This window comes from Lepisosteus oculatus, chromosome 3 (assembly GCF_040954835.1).
Source record: "Lepisosteus oculatus isolate fLepOcu1 chromosome 3, fLepOcu1.hap2, whole genome shotgun sequence".
In the NCBI taxonomy this organism is placed as follows: Eukaryota; Metazoa; Chordata; class Actinopteri; order Semionotiformes; family Lepisosteidae; genus Lepisosteus; species Lepisosteus oculatus.
Genome location: NC_090698.1, coordinates 22,076,309 through 22,099,679, shown reverse-complemented (window position 1 = coordinate 22,099,679; position 23,371 = coordinate 22,076,309).

Genomic DNA, 23,371 nt, shown 5'->3' with positions numbered 1-23,371 from the left:
GTGAAGCCTTGATGTATTCGATTTTTGAGCACAGTAGGAGAGAGGAGGTACAGAAAAACACAAGACAGGCTACAGCCATTAGTTAATTTTTCTATGTAACACCTTAACTGAAAATATTATTCAAATTGTAAGGCCAGTAAGTTGCTCTGTTGTCTAAAACTGCAAGGAGTGAAGCGGTAACTTATAAAGTGAACTATAAAGTGAATATTTTGGAGCAAGCTTTAAAAGCATCAAAAGCTCTTCAGAATGTGTACAACGAATGCTGCATTTATAAAATGAAGTATGTTTATGGTTTTCTTTATTTTTTCATGGTAATATACAGTACAGTATATCCATCCATTTTCAGTCCATGTTTCCAGGAGGGTTTTATACTGTATATGTAAAGAAGAAAACAAATTAATATCATAATTATCATTGTCATAAACAGCCCCTTTATTAAACCAATGCTAGAGGAAGACCTCCATGGCAATCATTTGTCAGTTTCTGATCATGGTCTCAATTTCTCCTAGAATAATGTGCCGAAGTGCAAAGCAGAATGTGCACATAACGTTTCTATGGCCTTGCAAAAATTATTATGGCTGGAATGATGGCTGCCTTAAGGTATCCAGGTGACTGATAAATAAAAATGCAATCACAGGCCTTGTTTGTCATTGCATGAGCAATCAGTCACTCTACAACAATACAGGGATGAGGAGCTTGCCTTAAGGTTTGCAGTCAACTTATTAGCAGTCCTATTGATGATATCTGTAGATTCCAACAAAATACTTCCTCTTTCATTCTAGAACAGTAAAAATGCATAATATTATCTATATCAATGCTGAATGTTGTGTATGCTTTCAGCTGCAATGGTCCAGTTGAAAGGTCTCATACTACTTTGCGCTGAAAAGCATATGAGTATGCTAAACACTGGGACAAAGTTACAAGGTCAACTGATCTTTCTGCTCATTTATTTAAGTTAGGAAGGTGCACCTTCGTTGCATATCACCTTAGTTGATTTATGCACACAGGAAACACTGATTTCTGATAGGTAAACATTACTAGATAAGGCAGTTGCAATGAATTAGTTATAGGTACAATACATTCATTTATCACATAAGATAATTTTCAGGATTATTGCATCCAGATGTGTTATTTTACAATTTTGCTTGATATTGTGATCACTTGCTTATGAATCCAGAATATTTTGTATTTTTTTTAGTAGAGAGAATCAAGGAATGAAACAATGTAAAATTATAAGAATATTTGGATATTGAAGGAAAGGAGAATGCATGGATTTAATGGTTTAAATCTTGTTTTAAGCAACCCTAAATTCATGAACTACTTAGCTTTTGTGCATGACTACACCACCTAGCAATTATAAAGGGTGCTAGGACCCTTCTCCTCCTGCCACAGGTGCTTATCACCCAGAACCATCAGCGCATACACAGACCACACAAGACGGCTATCATACTGTATATAATACCCCACTTAATTATAGTAATCAATATTCACTCCACATAAAGGTATTTCCTGTTACAGCCATGCCTAAAACTGCTCACTTGACACATAGAAAACATGCTAAAACTTACTCGTAGAGCAGTCCAACACCAGTTTCAAATACCAAATGCCCCAATCGTACACTCTGGCATTACTGTTCTACACAACCAGCTCAGTCGGAACCTGGTGTGCATTCTTGTGCCACCGCGAAGAAGTTCCAAGCATCCTGAACAAGATCAGTCTGTGGTGTCCCCCTCCCCTCCTGCCCTGTTTGTTTCCAAGCCCAGTTTTGGGAACAGGGGGGAGAAAGACAATATTGGGGTCTTCCCAATCCTTAAGTGTCCAAGTTGAGTCCTCCTGGGTCCAACTGCTGTAATCTCTCTTGCAAACCTTCCTGCTTCCAAAAGTCTGTTCTTTGCTTACTGGGGCTTTTTGAAGCCCTCTTAACAAGGGCTCATGACTCGTTCCCCAGAAGAGTGGAAGTGTCCCCATGACGTGTTGGGTGTAAGCATAGCTACTGTAACTGCTCAGGACTTGCAAGAAAGAAATAACTGTCTACATGCCAGGTGTAACAATTTTTCATTCTCACCCTGTTCTTGGGGCCTCCTTCTCGACCAAGTCACCTCTGAATAGTGTGGTAATCGCCTGGCATTTGTGCTAAGAAAGCCCTTGATCAGAAAACTGAGAATATGGTGCAAAACTGCATCAACACTTGGGCGACACTGGACCATCAATTAAATTTAACATCAATACAGTCCTTGACACCTTTTATTTTGTGTGAAATCAATTTTATTCACTCTAATTGTAGCATTAGAGTGGCAGTAAGAAAATGCAAAGTATACCAGAACCCCTTTCAATCTCTACACACTTGGATATTTCAAATTCAGTTTACTTCATTTTAAAACTTAATAAAATTGTATCCAGAATAATGTTGAGTATTGACACGTTAACTTGTCATTAAGTAAAACCACAAAATGGTGGGAAGAGCGCAGTTACAATTTACAATTTAAAAACCTTTCATTTTCTTGAAAGATCATGTCCAAAACATTTGCAAGGTTTCAGAATATATGACAGTCAAATGTCACAAATGTACACAGAATTTTTGGGGGGTGTTCAATTCTATCAGGAGTAAATTAAGCAAGAATGAATCACACTAAGCATGAACTTTAATTAGCAACTGCATGAGGTGTACTTCAAAGCAAATAATTAGATATGGTGTGTCAGACTATTTTTTTACCCTGAGTCAGATATAAACGCCAGGCTTGCTTTTTCCCTTTTATTATGTCTTATTATATTTGTAGTATTTAATTTCCTGTATGTTGCATTTTTATTAAATGTTTCTTCCTGTCTTCTTAAATTGTTTCCCTGTTTATTTAATTATTCCAACAAACACAGCTTCAGAAAATGTAGAAAAGGCAGTGAAAATGTTTTAAGTCCTGTTCAACATATTTCTTTAATAGACTTTTCATCACAACAAGATTCGAATTAGCTTTTGAATTCCTTCCAGTTGTTTTTTTTACAAAGTAATTTGATTGTATTTTGAAGTTAGAATGGAAAATGATTCATATTCATTATTCATAATAATTTAAATTATAAATTGAAATGATATATACTCTTTTAATCATGTTACTGTTGTTGCCATCCTCATTTTCAGGAATCTACAGATTTTAATAATTGAGGTCTTGAAGTTCTGAATAGTGTTTCATCATTCTATTGTTCATTTTTGATCTATGAGTCAGCTCAGGGTTTTTATTATAAATCTGGACAAGGTGTGAATAAACTGAACTCATTGTCCTCAGCAATACATTTGATTTCATTATAATATCCTAGCTAGGGTGGGTAAACACTTTTTGATCCTGCCTTAGCTTGTTTTCTCTTGTCAAGTATTGATTTACAGAAAGTGTAATGTCTGTGAGAAATGTGAAAAGCATGCTTTATTTACAGTCTGAGAGCCACATTCATCACTCTTTTACACTTCCATTATACCTTTTTATTCAGTGAAAATTAACCACAGTACAGAAAAGAAAAGAGTCACATACCGTGCTCTAAAAGGCTCCTTTTTCACTTATTAACTCTTCTTTTGCAGACAGAAGTAAAACAACTCATAAGAAAATGTTCATGAGGAAGTGCAGGAATTGTTCATAAAACAAATTATTTTAATTTTTTGGCTGCAAATTATTTTGCCTATGTAGAGGTTTGATGGGTTTACTGAGACAATTATTAATTGTAGCAGTAATCACGAGGTTGTTCGTTGTGGCTTTTAGAAAATCAATCGTCAGAACAACTAACAACGCACACACACGGGTTCAATACACGAGATACATTTGTTAAAATAAACTGTGCACCAAACATATACTAGTCTGCCTGGATACGAGCGGCAGACCTTACTGTGAGGGTTATCAATATACAAGGTATATAATATCGAAGAGATGCAAACACAAAGAGATACACAACAGAGAATATATGTCAATATATATCGTTCGGTTACCAAATCGCTAATCAGTGTTATTACCCACTGTTACTCTAAACTCGTAAGTAAATACATTACTCATGAATTAAATTGATAACAACTTATGTTGAGGTACAATCGAGACGCAATGTAGAACATGGGGTTTACTTATCCACTGTGTATGGATTTGGAATTTTTCTGGCACGAACACCAAACCAGCTGACAGGCTCTGTTGCAGCCTCTGTTCCAACGGTTGTCCAATGGGCGTTGTCCCGGCGTCCTCTGGCTACCGGCCAACCAGTCGAGGTGCAGCTCGGAGAAGGATGGGCGGAGGAATCTGACTGCGGTGTGCAGGGCAGTCGTTGCTCCGAGGGGATCTACCAGCAGTCCGGCTGGCTAGTAGAAAGTCTCTATGCACAGAGTGTGACCGCGAGTCCTCACAAGTCACTCTTTTGCCTGGGAAGAAGCTGGTTCGTTCCTGGTCCAGCGCTGCTTCTGAATAAGCTATTCAGGTTGTCGACGAGGGTCCAACTGTAGGCTGCCGTTGAACAAGCGGAGCATTCACGTTGGTAGAATTCTGAGTACGTACGGGATCCTCGGCCTCGCGCTTAGAACAAAGTCCAAGTCCCTTTGCAGACAACAGCAGTTGTCAAATGATTGTCTCTGAGGATGCGAGAAAATGGCCAAGGAGAGCCCCGATCTGAGCTTGCGTTCCCTTTTTGATCAAGACACAGATGTGTGCTGATTTGTTGAGAGTTTGGCAGGCATTGGAGACCCACGTGGTATTACCACGCCCTGCCAGTCCCTGATTGGTTGATCAAGGTGAGATATGAGTCACTTACTCTTGACACTTAGGAATGCAGTCCAGATGTCTGGCACTCCCTAGACAGATAGGCGCCAATGGATGACCATTGATCATGATAGCCAGGCTTAGCTAAGTGCATCCCCATCTGGGAGCTGTCCCTTATCAAAAGAAAGCATCTTAAATCAGCCTGCATGAATACTTTCTCTGTGGCTGCACCACAGAGATGGAGGGTGAGATGGGGCCTCATTTAGGAAAGCATACCAACGCTTAATTCTGTCTTATTAACAAGCATTGCCGCTACACCTATATTAAATTATTAATTTATTGAATGCAGTATGTTTACATTTGCAAAGCTGTACTGTATATCTCCTGCTGTATCAAAAGAGCAAATATTTTTTAAGCTAATGTAATAAAATGTTTTAAATTTGCAATATAATATGTACAAAAGAACATGGCTGACTAAGCTTATGTTCCTGGATAAGTTTCAGCCAATAACAGAATTCAATGCATCTAATGCAGGAAAGGAAGAAGATACAGCACAAGTGCAGTATTTACATCTAACAATGAGACATTCTGAAAAGATCTTGATTGTCCGGGAGAGCATATCTGTCAAAATCAATTTCAATATTAATAATTTAATATTTTAGGTGGATTTATTAACACTATGAAATTTTAAACAAAGAACAAATTAGATAATTCAACATGAATGCTACAGCATCCATACAGTAGAAGTTGAAATTCACTTGAAGCCTTCTGGGGCTACAGACCTTAGAAAAAGTAAAGACAGAGCCTAGAAAGGCTTCTGAAGTTTTTTTTGAAAAGTGACTTTGAATTTTTCTTCAGAACATTGAGAACAATATTGCAATAATAACCACATTAAAATATTTAAAGCAGATTTGGTAGTCCAAATCTCACTATTATCTTACAAAAATTAACAATACCACATTTAAAATATTTTATTCATTGACTTTCCCACATGGTGACAAATGATTGTCTTCTATAAACTGAGAAAACTAATGAGAATCTGTACACTCTGGTGGCAGGTTGAACAGGTGATGTCTCTGGAGTTAATCTGGTCATGTACTGTGTATTACAGTCATAGTTTTGAACAGCACTATCCACCTGTAGCACTCTATACCAGTTACTTATTTTACAAAAATTCACCACACTGGGCTAAAGAAACATTTAATAACAATGCCAATGACACTAAACAACGCATAACATAAATGTACAACATACAGGTAACACTATGTACAAATTTACAAACAAGGCATCCCAGAGATGTCCTGACCGCCCAGAAAAGCACCATACTACCAGGATATCAAATCCTCTATAATGCCTACAAACACCAACACAAGAGATAAAGCTGCCTTTTAAACCAAAGAATAAGACCTACCATACACAAATCTGTTAATCTGGATGCTACAAAGTGAATGGTTCAAGTTCAAGTTCAAGTTTATTGTCATTATACTCATTTGCAGGTATATGGTATAATGAAATGCTATTTAGCTAGCTCTCAGACTATAAGTAGTACAAAAAAAACAACAATATAATTGTATAAGAAAGAAAGACAGCAAAAACAACAACAGGCAATATGCAAAACAACAAAATGTAACAGGTAATGTGCAAAACAACATCAGATGTGCAAAAACATGCATCAACAGAATGAAATAAAAGGATAGAAATTATGGGAAGTGAACTTTTTGACATGTAAGGTAGAGGAAGATTTCAATGTGTTTGGATTTTTGGTAAGAAAGAAGGCACTGTGAGGTTCAGATCATAGGTGAGAGAGGCTGGGAGTTTAGTAGTTTGATAGTGCGGGGGTAAAACCTGTCTCTGAGTCTGGTAGTCCAGGCCCGAATGCTCTGGTACCATTTTCCAGATGGTAGAGGGTAATACAGTCTGTAGCTGGGGTGTGTGGTCTTTGATGATGCTTAGAGCTTTCCTCAAGCACCGTGTGTCATAAATGTCCTGTATAGATGGGACGGCAACCCCAGTGATGGACTGGGCAGTTTTCACCACCCGTTGTAGGGCTTTGCGGTCAGCAATACTGCAGTTGTCATACCACACTGTGATGCAACCTTTCAGTATGCTTTCTGTAGTGCTTCTGTAAAAGTTAGTGAGGATCTGGAGACATATCTTAGCCTTCTTCAACTGTCTTAGGAAGTACAGGCGCTGTTGCACTTTCTTGATCAGACTGGGAAACCTGTCTCCCTATTCTAAAAATGCATCCATTAACCAGGAAAGGCTGTTCTTAACTGAGGGATTATCACGTTAATCTAGGTTTCCTAAAAAACAACAGAATGACAAGCTCTCTTAACAAGGCTCAAACACTTAACTCAAATCTGGTCTTTATGGATGATCTGGACAAAGAGCTCTCACCTCTCCTCTCTCTCGCTGTTACGATCCCTGCCTCTCGGCAACAGAGGAGGCAGAAGTAGGTGTAGCCCCTATCCATCAGTTCACCTATTGGTTTTCCCTATCGAGCTTCCTGGTTGCGCTTCTTCTACTCTGTGTTTGTCTTGGATTTCGGCTTACGGTTTTTTCCTTTGGACTTCGGCTTTTCGGATCTCGGCTTGGATTGGTACTTTCGCTCTGTCTTGGATTACTGGCTACCTCTGGATTCTCGGATTGCTCTACGGACTACGACTTCGGATCACACTTCGGCTTTGGTACACGTTCCCTCTCGGATATCTTGCTCCCCCTGGACTCTCGGCTCGTTCCTACGATTACGGTTTGCTTTCGGTTTACGACTTGGCTTTGTTCGCTCCTGCAAGTGGGTTCACTCACTAGTTCGGTCCCTATTACCGAACTCGTAACAGAATACTGAGCCCTTTAACATGGACCCAGCGGAGCAACAGGAGATTCGCACGGCTTTGGATCAGCACGGACAAGCCTTACTCCAGCTCCAGGCTTCTGTCCAACAGATCTCTGCGCACCTGTCTGCAATTCCGCCCATCGGCAATCTAGGAAGCAACGCTGGAGCTGCCGCTTCAGCTCCACCCCCGCCAGCTGCTACACCTGCCCCTCGGTCTCTTCCACTAACTCCACCTGACAGGTTTGACGGCAACCCTACGAAATTTCGGGGCTTCTTAGCACAGTGTGCGCTGGTTTTCAGGCTCCATTTCTCCTCAGGACAAGATCGCCTTCATAGTTTCACTGCTAACCGGCCGCGCTTTGGAATGGGCTACTGCTCTGCTTGATCACGAGGCTCCTGAAATTCAGGATTATGATCTCTTTTTAGGAAAATTTAAGGGGGTTTTTTGTTATCCTGTAGTTGGTCAAGACTCTGCCTTCCGCCTCTCCTCCATCCGCTAGGGCTTCCGGTCTGTACAAGACTATGCTATAGATTTTCAAGTAGCAGCAGCGGAGACTCACTGGAACAACGAGGTCCTAATTTTTTTTTTCCGTCAAGGACTCAGTGAAGAGATAAAGGATCGTCTGGTAAATATGCCGCAATTGGGCAGTACCTTGGAAGAAGTAATTTCACGAGTATTGGAATTGGATATCAGAATTCGTCAAAGGAGTGCTGAAAGATCTCGGACCTTAATATTAAAGGCTCCTCGGCTTTCTCCTATCAGATCTTTCGACTCAGATCAACCTAGGGAAGTAGCCCGAACCCAGTTAACCCCGGAAGAACGAGAGAGGCGCCAACGAGAGGGTCGCTGCATGTACTGTGGGAAATTAGGACACTTTAAAGCGGCCTGCCCTGCCTCATACTCGTCCTTGAGGCGCAGCCCACCTTCTCAAGTTCCTAAGGTGAGTGAGATTTCTCAATCCCCTCAGTTTTCCTCTGGATTTTTTATTCGTTCTACTCTATTCTGGGGTAATGAAAGGAGACCTCTTCTAGCTTTTATAGACTCAGGGGCGGCAGGAAACTTTATTGATGCCTCCATCGCTCAAACTTGGAAATTACCTTTGACCCCGGTAACTACACCACTTCGTGTTCAATCGATCGACGGCTCCCCCGTATCTCCAGGACTCATTAGATGGCAAACTGAAATTATAAGTTTGCAGATTGGCGCCACCCATGTGGAAGACATCTGGTTTTATCTCCTTGAGACCCCAACACATCCTCTGGTGTTGGGCTTTCCTTGGCTACAACAGCATGACCCTAACATTTCTTGGTCCCGAAAAGAAATTTTAGCTTGGGGACCCAGATGTATTAAAGACTGCTGACGTCTACCAGTACGAATTGCACTCACGGCGACATCCCCTTCAGGGGTTCCTACCATACCCCCTCAATATTCCGATCTATAGGAAGCCTTTAATGAGCAGGAGGCCTTGACCCTCCCACCTTATCGACCTTATGATTGTGCCATTGACCTTCTGCCAGGTACTATCCCTTCTAAAGGTCGTATTTTTCCGCTCTCCAGTTCTGAGTCTGAGGCCCTGAAAGTCTACATACAGGATTCTCTGAAAGCTGGACTTATACGTCCATCCACTTCACCAGCATGTGCCAGTTTTTTTTTTGTGGAAAAGAAGGATGGTGGGCTTCGTCCCTGCATCGACTATCGTGGTCTCAATGAGATCACAATCAAGAATCGGTACCCTTTGCCTCTAATTCCAGCAGCACTTGAGTCGGTGCATGGAGCCAAAGTCTTCACCAAACTGGATTTACGAGGGGCCTATAATCTAATCTGCATTCGGGAAGGGGACGAGTGGAACACGGCCTTCATGACTACCCATGGACATTACGAATATTTGGTCATGCCCTTTGGTTTGGTTAATGCCCCAGCGGTGTTTCAGTCTTTTATTAGTGACATCTTTCGTGATCTACTACAAAGATTTGTCTTGGTCTATCTAGATGACATTCTAATTTTTTCTGATTCCTTCCAGGATCATGTTTTCCACGTCAGAGAAGTACTCTCCCGGCTCATCAAGAATAAACTATATGTCAAACTGGAGAAGTGTACCTTCCATGCTTCAAGGATTCATTTTTTAGGTTATGTCATCTCTCCAGAGGGTGTGGAAATGGATTCGAGTAAAGTCTCGGCGATTACTGATTGGCCCACACCCAAGAACCTCAAACACATTCAACGATTTCTAGGCTTTGCTAATTTTTACAGGAAGTTTATTCGAAACTTCAGCTCGGTGGTCACTCCCATAACCTCCTTGACCCGTAAAGGACCAAGACAAGGCAAATGGACCCCTCAAGCCGAAGAAGCATTTCAGCGTCTGAAACACCTGTTCACAACAGCCCCCATCCTAAAACACCCTGATCCAACTTTGCCTTTTGTAGTCGAAGTGGACGCCTCTGGCCATGGTGTGGGGGCTGTTCTCTCTCAGCGTCATGGTGAAAAACAGATTCTTCACCCCTGCGCCTTCTTCTCCAAGAAGTTATCCCCTGCCCAAATGAACTATGACGTGGGTAACCGTGAGCTCTTGGCCATTAAGCTGGCATTGGAGGAATGGAGGCACTGGTTAGAGGGTGCTCATCACCCTTTTTTGATTTACACAGATCACAAAAACCTGGAGTACCTGCAGTCGGCCAAACGTCTTTGTCCTCGCCAGGCTAGGTGGTCCCTTTTTTTTTCCAGGTTTAATTTTTTGATCACCTATACTCCAGGTTCTAAGAACGTCAAAGCAGACGCCCTCTCGCGGATCCATGACCCCCCTGAGGCCGAATTGACCCCAGAACCCATCATTCCATATGGTAAGTTCCTGGCTGCGGTAAGATGGGACATTGATTGTCCGACGAGCCTTGGTTGGGCAGAAGGTACCTACTCAGTGTCCTCAGGACAAGTTATTTGTCTCTCATCCTGTCCGATCGGCAGTTTTACAATGGGGTCATGACTCCCGCTTCGCTGGACACCCTGGAGTCCACCGTACCTTGGATTTCATCTCCAGAGACTTCTGGTGGCCAACTATGGCTAAAGATACCAAGGAGTATGTCCAGGCGTGCGCTATCTGTTCCCAAATGAAGTCTTCCCGAATGAAGGCAGCGGGTCTACTTCAACCCTTACCCATCCCGGATCGTCCTTGGACCCACCTCTCAGTAGATTTTGTTACTGACCTTCCACCCAGCCATGGACACACAACTATTATGGTAGTGGTAGACCGTTTCTCCAAATCTGCTCATTTTATTCCCCTACCATCTTTACCTACAGCTCGAGAACTAGCAGAATTGTTTGTACAACATATCTTCCGATTGCATGGCATCCCTAAGGATATTGTTTCAGATAGGGGCCCTCAGTTTGTCTCCCGGTTTTGGAGGGCCTTCTGTAAGTCACTGGGCGCCTCAGTCTCACTTACCTCAGCTTACCACCCTCAGGCCAACGGTCAGACAGAACACATAAATCAGGAACTGCTAACCTATTTACGGACTTATATCTCCGCTACCCATGATAATTGGGTGTCCTTGCTCCCATGGGCTGAGTATGCACACAACTCATTGTATACTACTTCTACTGGCATGTCTCCTTTTAAGTGTGCCTTAGGTTATCAGCCTCCTCTGATCCCTGACTCCCACCCCAACACAGAGGTCCCTTCGGTTCAGGACTATATCTCTAACCTGAAGACCTTCTGGAGGAAGGCCAAAGCCACCCTTCTTCGCACCTCAGCTCAGCAGAAGAAGGTAACTGATCGGCGCCGTCGGATCCCACCCAGACTTCGACGCGGTCAGTTTGTTTGGTTATCCACTCGTAACCTTCCTCTTAAGCAACCTTCTGGCAAGCTTGCTCCCAGGTACATTGGTCCTTTTCGTGTCCTCGCCCAGATTACCCCTGTAACTTACAGACTGGCCTTGCCTCCTACCCTTCAGATCCATCCTACCTTCCATGTTTCCCTCCTTAAACCCTTTCACAGATCCACCCTGTCTAAACCACAACAAAAACCCCCACCGCCTCGAGTGATTGATGGACTCCCTGCTTACACGGTCAATAAAATCCTGGATTCCCGATGGTCTTGTGGAGCCCTACCATATCTCGTCGATTGGGAAGGCTACGGTCCGGAGGAGCGCTCTTGGGTTTCAGAGAAGGATATTCTGGACCCCAATCTCATCAAAGACTTTCACCTTAACTTCCCGGATCGTCCCGTTAGGGCGTCAGGAGCCGCCCGTAGAGGGGGGGGTAATGTTACGATCCCTGCCTCTCAGCAACAGAGGAGGCAGAAGTAGGTGTAGCCCCTATCCATCAGTTCACCTATTGGTTTTCCCAATCGAGCTTCCTGGTTGCGCTTCTTCTACTCTGTGTTTGTCTTGGATTTCGGCTTACGGTTGTAGAGAAAACCGGTTTAGGGACGCCAAATATGTAATCATAGTGGCTTTCTGAAGGCACCAGTTCTGTAGGGTTTGGGCATTTACTGAGACAATTATTAATTGTAGCAGTAAATCACAAAGTTGATTCTTTTGATGGCTTTAGAATCCAACCATGCGACATAACTCAAACAACGCGCACACACAGGTACTAATACACGAGGATACATTTATTAATACATAGAATATGCATATAAACCTAACAGATCTTATCGAGAGGGTTATCAGAATACAAAAGATATATATTCAATCAGTTACAAAGAGTTACACATATCAAGAGGACATACGTTCAGTATATCATTCATTAAGACCGTTTCGTAAAGTGAACTTGGTTACAACTTCTACATTAGATACTCAAACAAGTACATAACTCTTAGGAATTAAATTGATATCAACAGGTTGGGATAACAATTGAATTCTCGAGCTGTAATGCATTGAAGTTGAATACTCATCCAATCTTTGGGGATTCAGATCTCCTGCGGGCACAAAGGAACAGTTGCAGGCTGTTGCTGTCCAATCCGCGCTCTCTGGCTCGGTGCCAGGCTGTGCTGTGCGGCTTGCGACGGTGCGCTGCTGATGCTCATTTGTTGGCTTTAACTAGCAAAGTTTGTGCACAGGAGAAAAGATGACTGTGGGTCCCAGCAAGTCAGGAAGAGGACCGGTTCGTTCCTGATGAAGAGCTAGTTCTGAATAGTAATTCAGCTGTCCACAGTTCCGACCTGTTCACGAGGCCTGCTGCTGGTTACTCTCTGGCAACCTCCACTCTAGACTCTTAGAACAAAGGAAAGTTCTGGCACTCGGACACACTGGCCGTTCCGTGGTTGTCCGGGCTGAGTCTCAGGATGGTCAGGAGGCGCACTGCGAGAATGTCCTGCCCTTGGGATTCTCCTTTGAATTCCTTCTGAATCTTGTCTGAATCTGAATCTGAATCTCCCAGGCTCTCTGTGTTGCCTGTTTTTACCTGGAGGAACTTCAGCTCATTGATTGGCTGAAAGTTCCATGGGCATCAGAGTCCCACGTGGGTTACTCGGCCCTACCAGTCCCTGATTGGTTGATCAAGGTGAGATATGATTCACTTAGTCCTGACACTTAGTAATGCAGTCCAGATGTCCAACTCGCACTCCCTAGACAGATAGGCGCCAATGGGTGACCATTGATCATGATAGCCAGGCTTAGCTAAGTGCATCCCCCTTTGGGAGCTGTCCTTGGACCTTAAATCACCTTGCATGAATGGTTTCTCTGTGGCTGCACCACAGAGATGAACAGAGAAATGAGGCCTAATTTGGGAAAGCTCAGAAACACTTAATTCTGCCTTATTATTAAGCCTCGCCGCTACATATCCCCCCTTTTTGAAGGCCACGAGGTCCCGAGGCATTGTTGCCTTCAAAACAAAACAGAGTTAAGTGATGTCCCTTGCCATTAGAACATTAACCTTAAATGTCCACATTACTCCTCGAGAATTCATACCGGAACCAGCATTGGATACAAACAGGATGAATAACATCTGGAGTATGTATAAACACGGTAGGAGACACTATCTCAGTCTAGGAATTACACATCAGGAAGTTCACTGTCAATATCTGATACCTCTGTGGTAGATATTTGGGGAGAAGTCACTTCCTTTCTTTTGACATGCTACCTTTGACTCATTCATGCCACCCAGAGTACATCTTGATGTGAGACTACATCATTCAGTGTACACTGTCAGTCATGATCCAGCTACCTGGCAGTAGTGTTACAATAACACCAGTTCCTGTTCCCAGCCCCCCGATAAACCACAACACCTGTGTTGGGTATCTGCTAGGGTGATTTGGAGGTTTGTTCCATTAAAGCAAACTCAACTACCTGTACCTCTTCAGGGCTTACTGTTTCTTGGATTTCTATCCAATTCAATAGTGTGGCACCTGAAGGCATCCATGACCTCAAGTTTGGTCTTATGTTGTCTGGTTCCAGACCGTACAGTGTTAAGTTCATGCTGTACTATGGCCTCCTCGGGAACTTACAGGAAAATTATTGGTTAGATAGCTGCATTGTGGTAGCTGTATCATGCCCGTCACAAGTCATAGTGTCAGTTAAATGTGGTGTGCTGACCAGCCATTTACTTCCCACCTGCTCTTCATGGGGTTCATTAACCTCCCTCTGCTCATTAGTAGCTTTACACCCTTCATTGGTGAATCGTTTAGACACAGCCAATGGATAGCTTTGGTAGCCATACCCATCTCAAGACTTGGAACCGAATTCAATCTTGGATTGCCTTCTGGGTGAGCTATGAGCGATGGGGTTAATGTCACACACTCCTCTACTGAGAAGAGTGGAATCAAGTGGGTTGGGATTTGTGCCGTGGTTAGACTGGCTACAGTGGCACTAAACTCCCTTAACAGGTCTTGTGTCAACATTCTGGCCTGTTGCACACAAGCATAAACCCACTGTATAACACCAACAATCATGTCCACTGTTTGGGGAATAAGGTTTAACCCTGTTGCATAGGAAGTTGCCTGTAGGGTTTTCCCTAAGCTTTCCAACTTTTGCTGCTGTTGATACAGTCTGTCACTACCCTCTGGCATTTCTGACACCTGCCTTCTTGGGGCAGTCAGGGTGAGAGTGCCAGTAGCACACAAACCTACCAGAAATAGCAAATGCACAACAGTGGTGGCAGCAATCAGTCCTCCCAAAAGTCTTTTCGGGTGGCTGATCCCAGTCATCTCCTTCTGAGTGACTGTTGCCTTTCTAAGCTGGCGCGGCGTGTACATGGTGTCTTTCTCAGTATGCCCTGTGGCATCTTGGGCACCAACATCCTGGAAATCTGGGGAGATCTGACGCAGCGGCTGATGCTGCTCCTCCGTTTCCAGGGCATCTGTTTTTTCGATTTGTTCATGCCTGTGCTCTAGTAACCCTGCAGGGGGCGGTGCAGCGGTGGAGCATGCCTGACCCTCGGCTGAGTGGTCATCTGGAGCACCTGAGTGATCTGGGATTGTTATCCCATTCTCACTGTTCAGGTCCACCCTGCACACCTCCTGATTGAGGAATCCCTCTATCGGCATGTTTACAATCGTTCGCTGGGGGTAGGTGTAGGACACCTGCTCGCTCCCCCCTTCCCTCGCTAGGGCTTCAGGGAGCTGCCCCAGCAGTGAGATAGCTAGTTCACTGTCTTTGAACTCACTATCACTCACCAGGCCCATGTCAGTGCAGGCGGGGATTCTGACACCTCTCTTTGCGATGTCCTGCACTGGCAGGCGGGTGACTTTACCATCCAGCTCCAGTCTGGCTGAACCACTGTTGGTCAGACTCAGACTGACAGACTGAGCTGGTGGCTGTAAGAAAACCGGCTCGGCTTTCATTCCCTGTCCCTTCTGGGGGACTGGGTGTGTTGGCAACCCTGCCGTTGAGGCAGGAACAATCAGGTCAGTCTCACTCACTACCTGGTAGTTGTGAGAAATAATGTTACCTGACTGCAGGTTCCCTGGGTCAAAGCAGAGGGAATCGGCATCTGGGATCAGGTGTGTCCACAGCGCAGTAGTCTCAGCGTCGAGCTGGACCTCCTGTCTAACCTGTGAATGTTGCACCAGGGGCACCTGGCGGTGGCCCTGTGACAGCTGCTCAAGCAGATCCTCACTAATAGAGGACCTCTCAGGGCTAAGGGTGAGGGCTACATCACCAACCTGCTCTCCTGCCATCTGGATCCCTTCCACCACTGCAGGGTGGTGGTCCTGACCCCTCTTGGGTGCCAGGGTGCACAGGGAAAGCTCCTTTTCATCGCCAGGTGGGGAGATCTGCTCCTCTTTAGGGACGTAAAAGGGGTGTGCTTTACCTGGTGGATAAGGCGGCTGCTTGGAGCACCGCTCCTGTGGCATGGAGGCTGTTGTGACCTCAGCCGGGACACGACTTCCCTGTATATCCGGGGAACAAGAAAATATTTTTATTTCTTGTCCAGAGGGAACAGAAGGAATCTCCGCATAGGCTTCTGTGTTCGGTGGGCACTGTGTGAGCACAGTCTGCCTCTTGGCCCCCCTTTCCTTCTGTACAGAAGGCTTAGGAGCCTTGACCTGTTTCCACACCTTGCCTTTCTGGTGATCCACCAAAGGTTCCTCTCTGAGTCGCATGCCCTTTTCTTTTTCTACCCGTTTGAGCTTGCCGTGTGACATCAAACACCTTTCAACCTCAGTGTCAATCAGTGTCTCACTGGGTAAGACATCTCCCATGGCAGCCTTGAGGTAAAAGCTTCTTGCTTTTCCTCTGCGTTTTACTGCCTGCTCTGTGACTTCAGGGGTGGAGTCAGCACTTACTTGGGAGTGGCTGACCTTATCCAGGCAGGAACCCTTCCGCTCAATCAGATAGACTGCGGGAGGGAGAGGGGGCGGGTCTCCGCCTCCTCCATTGGAGAGTATCAGCTCATTCACGCTTCCGGCAGCCTTGGGGAGCGGTTGTCCCTGTCCTTATATAGCTTGTTCAAGCCTGGCCAGGCGGGCGGCTACTGAATCCTTTTGTTCAGCTTTTTCTAGCCCTTTCCCTCCCCCGGTGTTCTCATGGCACTTAGGACGCTGGGTGCGGTCCTGTTTGAGTGCTTTGGAACGGGGCTTAGCCAGCTCAGGAGCCTGTGCTCCTTCGAGCAGGGGGGAATTAACCCTGCTGGCTCTGACGGCGAACACAGTCGCTTTAGCAGCTTTTTGCTCAGAGCGACTTTGGACATCATACTCCCAGGCTTTCTGCACGAATCTCTCAATATCAGTCATTTTCATGGTCTGTGCATCTGTATGCATTAAGATCATCTTTCTGACTGATGGGTGGAGATTCGCAATGAATAAACCCTTGAAATGTATGTTCTCTTCGCAACCCTCATCATTTCGCCCTGCAAAATAAGTTCGTCTAAGTCTCTCGTAATATTCGCGAGGGGACTCTGCTCTCTTGTGCTTAATGTTAAGAGCGGCGGCTATCGCAGCAGTCGGGTCAATAAACGCACTGTATTCTTCGATAAGTGCTTGACAAAGCTGCTCAAAATCATTACAGACTTCTTTCATCTGCCTAGCCATCCACTCATGTACAGCTCTGCTGGTAGTTTTTCTAACCAGAAACACTTTCTCCTGTTCTGTGGCGTTTGGCAGGTACTTTAATAACTTTAATATAACTCTCGATATTATTCTCTGACACTGCGGGGTCAAATCTCTCTATGTCCTTCGCTAGCTCTCTCAGAGAATGGAGATTTATTCTTCTAGCTTCTCCGGTGACGGAGATATGGAAGAGATCGTGGTCAGACCTGTCGCTGCTAGAGAGAGTGCTTAATAGCGACTCGAATTCAGACCTTTTAGCAACCATCGTTAAACTTAGAGTATTACTTTTAAGTACGAAATCACAGTTTTACCACAGAAAACCACAAGATCAAGTATGCAATCAACCCGGTAGATTGCAAAAGATCACAAAACAATCAAGCACTGCTTAAAGAGCAAGGGGAACTTTTTTTCCTTTCTGCTTTCAGCACACTGTATTGTCGTGTATGAAACCCGCGGCGTTTTATATTGAATTATTCCGCTTGGTTGACTCATTTCAGTCTTGCCACGCCCACCCAGGGACGCCAATAAAATGTAGAGAAAACCGGTTTAGGGACGCCAAATATGTAATCATAGTGGCTTTCTGAAGGCACCAGTTCTGTAGGGTTTGGGCATTTACTGAGACAATTATTAATTGTAGCAGTAAATCACAAAGTTGATTCTTTTGATGGCTTTAGAATCCAACCATGCGACATAACTCAAACAACGCGCACACACAGGTACTAATACACGAGGATACATTTATTAATACATAGAATATGCATATAAACCTAACAGATCTTATCGAGAGGGTTATCAGAATACAAAAGATATATATTCAATCAGTTACAAAGAGTTACACATATCAAGAGGACATACGTTCAGTATATCATTCATTAAGACCGTTTCGTAAAGTGAACTTGGTTACAACTTCTACATTAGATACTCAAACAAGTACATAACTCTTAGGAATTAAATTGATATCAACAGGTTGGGATAACAATTGAATTCTCGAGCTGTAATGCATTGAAGTTGAATACTCATCCAATCTTTGGGGATTCAGATCTCCTGCGGGCACAAAGGAACAGTTGCAGGCTGTTGCTGTCCAATCCGCGCTCTCTGGCTCGGTGCCAGGCTGTGCTGTGCGGCTTGCGACGGTGCGCTGCTGATGCTCATTTGTTGGCTTTAACTAGCAAAGTTTGTGCACAGGAGAAAAGATGACTGTGGGTCCCAGCAAGTCAGGAAGAGGACCGGTTCGTTCCTGATGAAGAGCTAGTTCTGAATAGTAATTCAGCTGTCCACAGTTCCGACCTGTTCACGAGGCCTGCTGCTGGTTACTCTCTGGCAACCTCCACTCTAGACTCTTAGAACAAAGGAAAGTTCTGGCACTCGGACACACTGGCCGTTCCGTGGTTGTCCGGGCTGAGTCTCAGGATGGTCAGGAGGCGCACTGCGAGAATGTCCTGCCCTTGGGATTCTCCTTTGAATTCCTTCTGAATCTTGTCTGAATCTGAATCTGAATCTCCCAGGCTCTCTGTGTTGCCTGTTTTTACCTGGAGGAACTTCAGCTCATTGATTGGCTGAAAGTTCCATGGGCATCAGAGTCCCACGTGGGTTACTCGGCCCTACCAGTCCCTGATTGGTTGATCAAGGTGAGATATGAGTCACTTAGTCCTGACACTTAGTAATGCAGTCCAGATGTCCAACTCGCACTCCCTAGACAGATAGGCGCCAATGGGTGACCATTGATCATGATAGCCAGGCTTAGCTAAGTGCATCCCCCTTTGGGAGCTGTCCTTGGACCTTAAATCACCTTGCATGAATGGTTTCTCTGTGGCTGCACCACAGAGATGAACAGAGAAATGAGGCCTAATTTGGGAAAGCTCAGAAACACTTAATTCTGCCTTATTATTAAGCCTCGCCGCTACACGGTTTTTCCCTTTGGACTTCGGCTTTTCGGATCTCGGCTTGGATTGGTACTTTCCCTCTGTCTTGGATTACTGGCTACCTCTGGATTCTCGGATTGATCTACGGACTACGACTTCGGATCACACTTCGGCTTCGGTACACGTTCCCTCTCGGATATCTTGCTCCCCCTGGACTCTCGGCTCGTTCCTACGATTACGGTTTGCTTTCGGTTTACGACTTGGCTTTGTTTGCTCCTGCAAGTAGGTTCACTCACTAGTTCGGTCCCTATTACCGAACTCGTAACACTCGCCTCCCTTTTCCTCCCCTGCTCTCTCTGTACCTAGCTGTTCTCCTTGACTGTTGATGGACACTTTATATGATTGACCTCATATAAACACAGAACTTTATTAACCAAGTTAAACCAGACTATTCCTTTGATCAATGTATCTCACACTCGGCACAACCAAATAAACCATGCTTCTTTCCTTGCTTTTTAAGCTCTGAGAACTTCAAATCTAGATAGTAGCCAGGTGTCAACCATTATATCTAGATTCTTAAAGACACTTCGATGGATATAACACTATAGACTGACATTTCAAATAAAATAAAACTAAAACCCCTAGATTACCACTAGAGAGAGGGAATCCTCTGTAAAAAAAAAATACAAAGAAAAAGAAAGCTAATTTACAATTTGACAGGAACATTGGTCTGCATAGCTTGGCACCTCAATACCTGTCTGAACGTTTATCGCCCTACTCCCCACCTCGCAACCTCCGCTCTTCAAATTCTGCCCTCCTTACTGTCCCCCAAGCCCGTCTACATTGTATGGGCGACAGGGCCTTCTCCTGCTATGCCCCCAAGATCTGGAACTATTTGCCCAAGGATATCAGAGAGTCACCTTCTCTAAACTCCTTCAAATCCAGACGCAAAACCTTTTTCTTCAGAAAAGCCTTTACTTAACTGGTTCCATTCTTCACCCCCTGCTCTTCTTAATACCACCTTCCACGGTCTCCTCTATTGTTATTGTTGTATTGTTGTAATTATAATTGTGTCCTATCTTGTGAAATCTTCTTATTTATTGTTGTAGTCTTCTTATTTATTGTTATTGTCATCCTGTAAAGCGCTTTGAGAAGTCACCTTTAAAGGCGCTATATAAAATAAAGTTTATTATTATTATTATTATTATTATTATTATTATTATTATTATTATTATTATTATTATCACCACAAGATGTGTGCATTTCTTAAGTTCTTAAGGCAAGTCAGCTGAGAATGGAGTATTTACCACAGTTTACCGATTTGCACAAAAACAAAATTAAATAACCAATCACAATTTTTGACAGTGAGATCTGTAGTTTGTACCAGACATCAGTATGTTTTAGAAGTTTGTTGCACAAGGATAATCAACACCAGTACACTGGCAGTTAGTCTTAGCAGATCCAGGTTATCTGCACTACACAAGTTACCCCTCTGTGACAGAATATGGCAAAATGTTGAATGTTTTGAAGTGGATTTTAAAATTGTGACTGGATTTGTTACATGATCAAGGCGTATAATGGCATTCTTTGAGGCTTGTTATCAAATTCAGTACATTCGACAAATAATGCCCACATAGTAGTGAAAAATAATTTCCTGAAAGCAGACAAGCTTGTTGAAAGTGTGAAATAAATAAGCATTGTCCAAGTAGTCTGCCTCCTGAGCCATATGCAATATGGGACACTTGTTCTACTTCAGAATTCCTTTCCAAATACATTAGTTTTTACTTCAGCTTTATTGAAATGGACATCTCAGCTGATACTGTGGTATTAAAAGAACTGAAAATATAGACAAAATATGTACACTAGGCTATAGTGATGAGTGAGTATAAAGGCCAGATTATTAAAGTTTTATGCTAGATTGTAATCTAATACAAGGGCAGCACAGTGGGGCAGTGTTTAGCATTGCTGCCTTGCAGCACTGGGTCCAGGGTTCAACTACTGTATGATGATCACTCAAGAGGTTTGGTAATGCTTTCTGTAGAGCTGAAATCATACAGCTCATAGCTCATAACTTGTGCAGTGCAGATAACCTGGATCTGCTAAGACTAACTGCCAGTGTACTGGTGTTGATTGTCCTTGTGCAACAAACTTATAAAACATACTGATATGTGGTACAAACTACAGATCTCACTGTCAAACATTGTGATTGGTTATTTAATTTTTACCCCCGCACAATCATAGCAGTTGAAACTTCTTTCAGGAAAAAGATACAAGTGAGGTTTTTATTTTCAATAAAGTAGACAGTAGACAGGGGATTCTTGGAATAAATGGAGCAGGAGGAAGGATAGGAGGGTTATGTTAGTGTTCAAGTGTGAACTGCAAATTAAGAAGCACAGGTGAATTCCATGCTGAAGAAAGTAAAAAGAAAGTGAAATATACTAGTATACAGAAAGAATGAAATATAAATATGTATGTTATATTTTGGTTATGTGCCCTTTTTCAGGCCTTTAAAATGGTAAGAAAGAGGGTAGATATTAAAGGGACAGGAGTGGGGAGGGAAAGAAAAAGAAAAGATAAGAATAATAGGAGGTAATGTAAAAGAACAGTAAGAAATGTCCAATGTGAAGTGTAAATGGCAGTATTGTGTAAAAGCAGCAAGTAATTCCACTCTGAGATGTAGAAATGTTTTATCCCTCAACAACAAAAATACAACAAACAACACAGTTTGCCGTTTCATACATTCTGTAAACATTTATGACTCACAGTTCATTTCCTCCAACAAGAACTCATTGTTCACTGACATCCAACATTTGTTGGCCTATCACATTATTGTCTGCTGATCATTTTGTGAAGAAAATCACATCTAAGCAGCTTGTCTTTTAGCAGACTATAAAACCCCTGCAAAGTGGTGTCTGATGTGTTGTAAAAGTCAAAATCTCCTCTAAGTCAAGCCCTTTGTTAGCAATACAAAAGCATACAGTACAAACACCACTTATCCAACTGATGTACTGTATCTTTACAGATTTTTTTCATCAATGATTAGGGAAAGTAATGAGCCAAATGAAGAATCATCTAATTGACAAATTAATGAGAAATCCATCAATACGTACTGTAGTATGATTCAGATGGTATTTTATGCCTGTACATAAAGACTGTAACTGACTCAACTTGCGCTCTGCATCTGCTCGTCCCTGTAGTGCAAGGCCCTGGCAGCTAAGATTTTGCACAGATGTCACAATCATCTGTGACCAAACTGAAAACACTTTTGTGTGCTTTAATTTGTTTTAATTAGATTTTTAATAATGCTTGGTACAGAGGAGGATGGAGTAGGTTTCCTTCTATAAGCATGGTCCTTTGGAATCATATGGGGTTGAAAACACACATAAATGCAATTATGATTAGTTCCATTTCCACCCTGTATTTTCACATGCATTTTTTTCTTACTCTTGTAAAAAAAAGGTAAAGAAAAATCAAATCGTATTTTTACAAAAAAATATTTTTATTCAAATGATAAATTATTGACTGAGAAGCTCAGTCAATAACAGAAATAACCATAACCCTCAACTTCCAAGGAATTCTCCAAGAATATACCCAAGCTGTTGGTATAATTAGAGGCACGTGAATTATTTGTTCTCTGGCACACCTTTGGTGAAAAGGGTAATATTTCAGGCACACTTGGGTAAACAGATGTTTATAAACAATGACAGTGACTTTGTCCAAAACACTACATGCAACATAAATGCACAACACATAAGTCATTCTATTGACAAGTTTACAGATTCAAAGAACTATGTCTAGACCACCAGTTAAAACCCAGACTGCTACCAAGTTTTGAACTTTTAGCATTAGAGGCCAAAATAGGAGATAAACTGTCTTCTAAACTAAATACAATACAACCTTCAGTTAAATCTCTCTGTAAACCCAGATGCCACAAAATAAAAATCCTATCTCCCTATTTTACAAATGCACCCATCTACCCAGGTTTTCTTGAACCAGGAAATTGAAGTTCCCTAAAAACACAGAATAACATGTTCTCTTTAGCAATGTTCATATACATACTGTAGCTCCAATCGTTTTTTTTTTTGGATGATCATGAACTAGGAATTCTTGCTTTGCACAAGCTTCAATTTCTGCCTGTGCCTGTCTCCTCTCTTGCTTGTGGTCTGTTGATTGAGACTTAATCATTTACCCCAAGCTTAATTAGGTAAACCACAGTAAACTTTGCTTTTGAATAATTGCTTTTGATCACAGAATCTAGACCTCCCTATATCTCAGAAACATCCCCCCTTTCCTTTGAAGCAGGAAATGTTTACACTGCCAGGTGTGACACACTAAGTAAACTCTTAGAGAGGCTTCCTAGTCACCTAGAGTTGTAACAGTGTATAATAAATTAGCTATTTTTCTTCATTACTATTATAGTCATTTAAATGAAATGATAAAAAGTTCAGGTACATAGTTACACTGTAACCACTGGTTGCT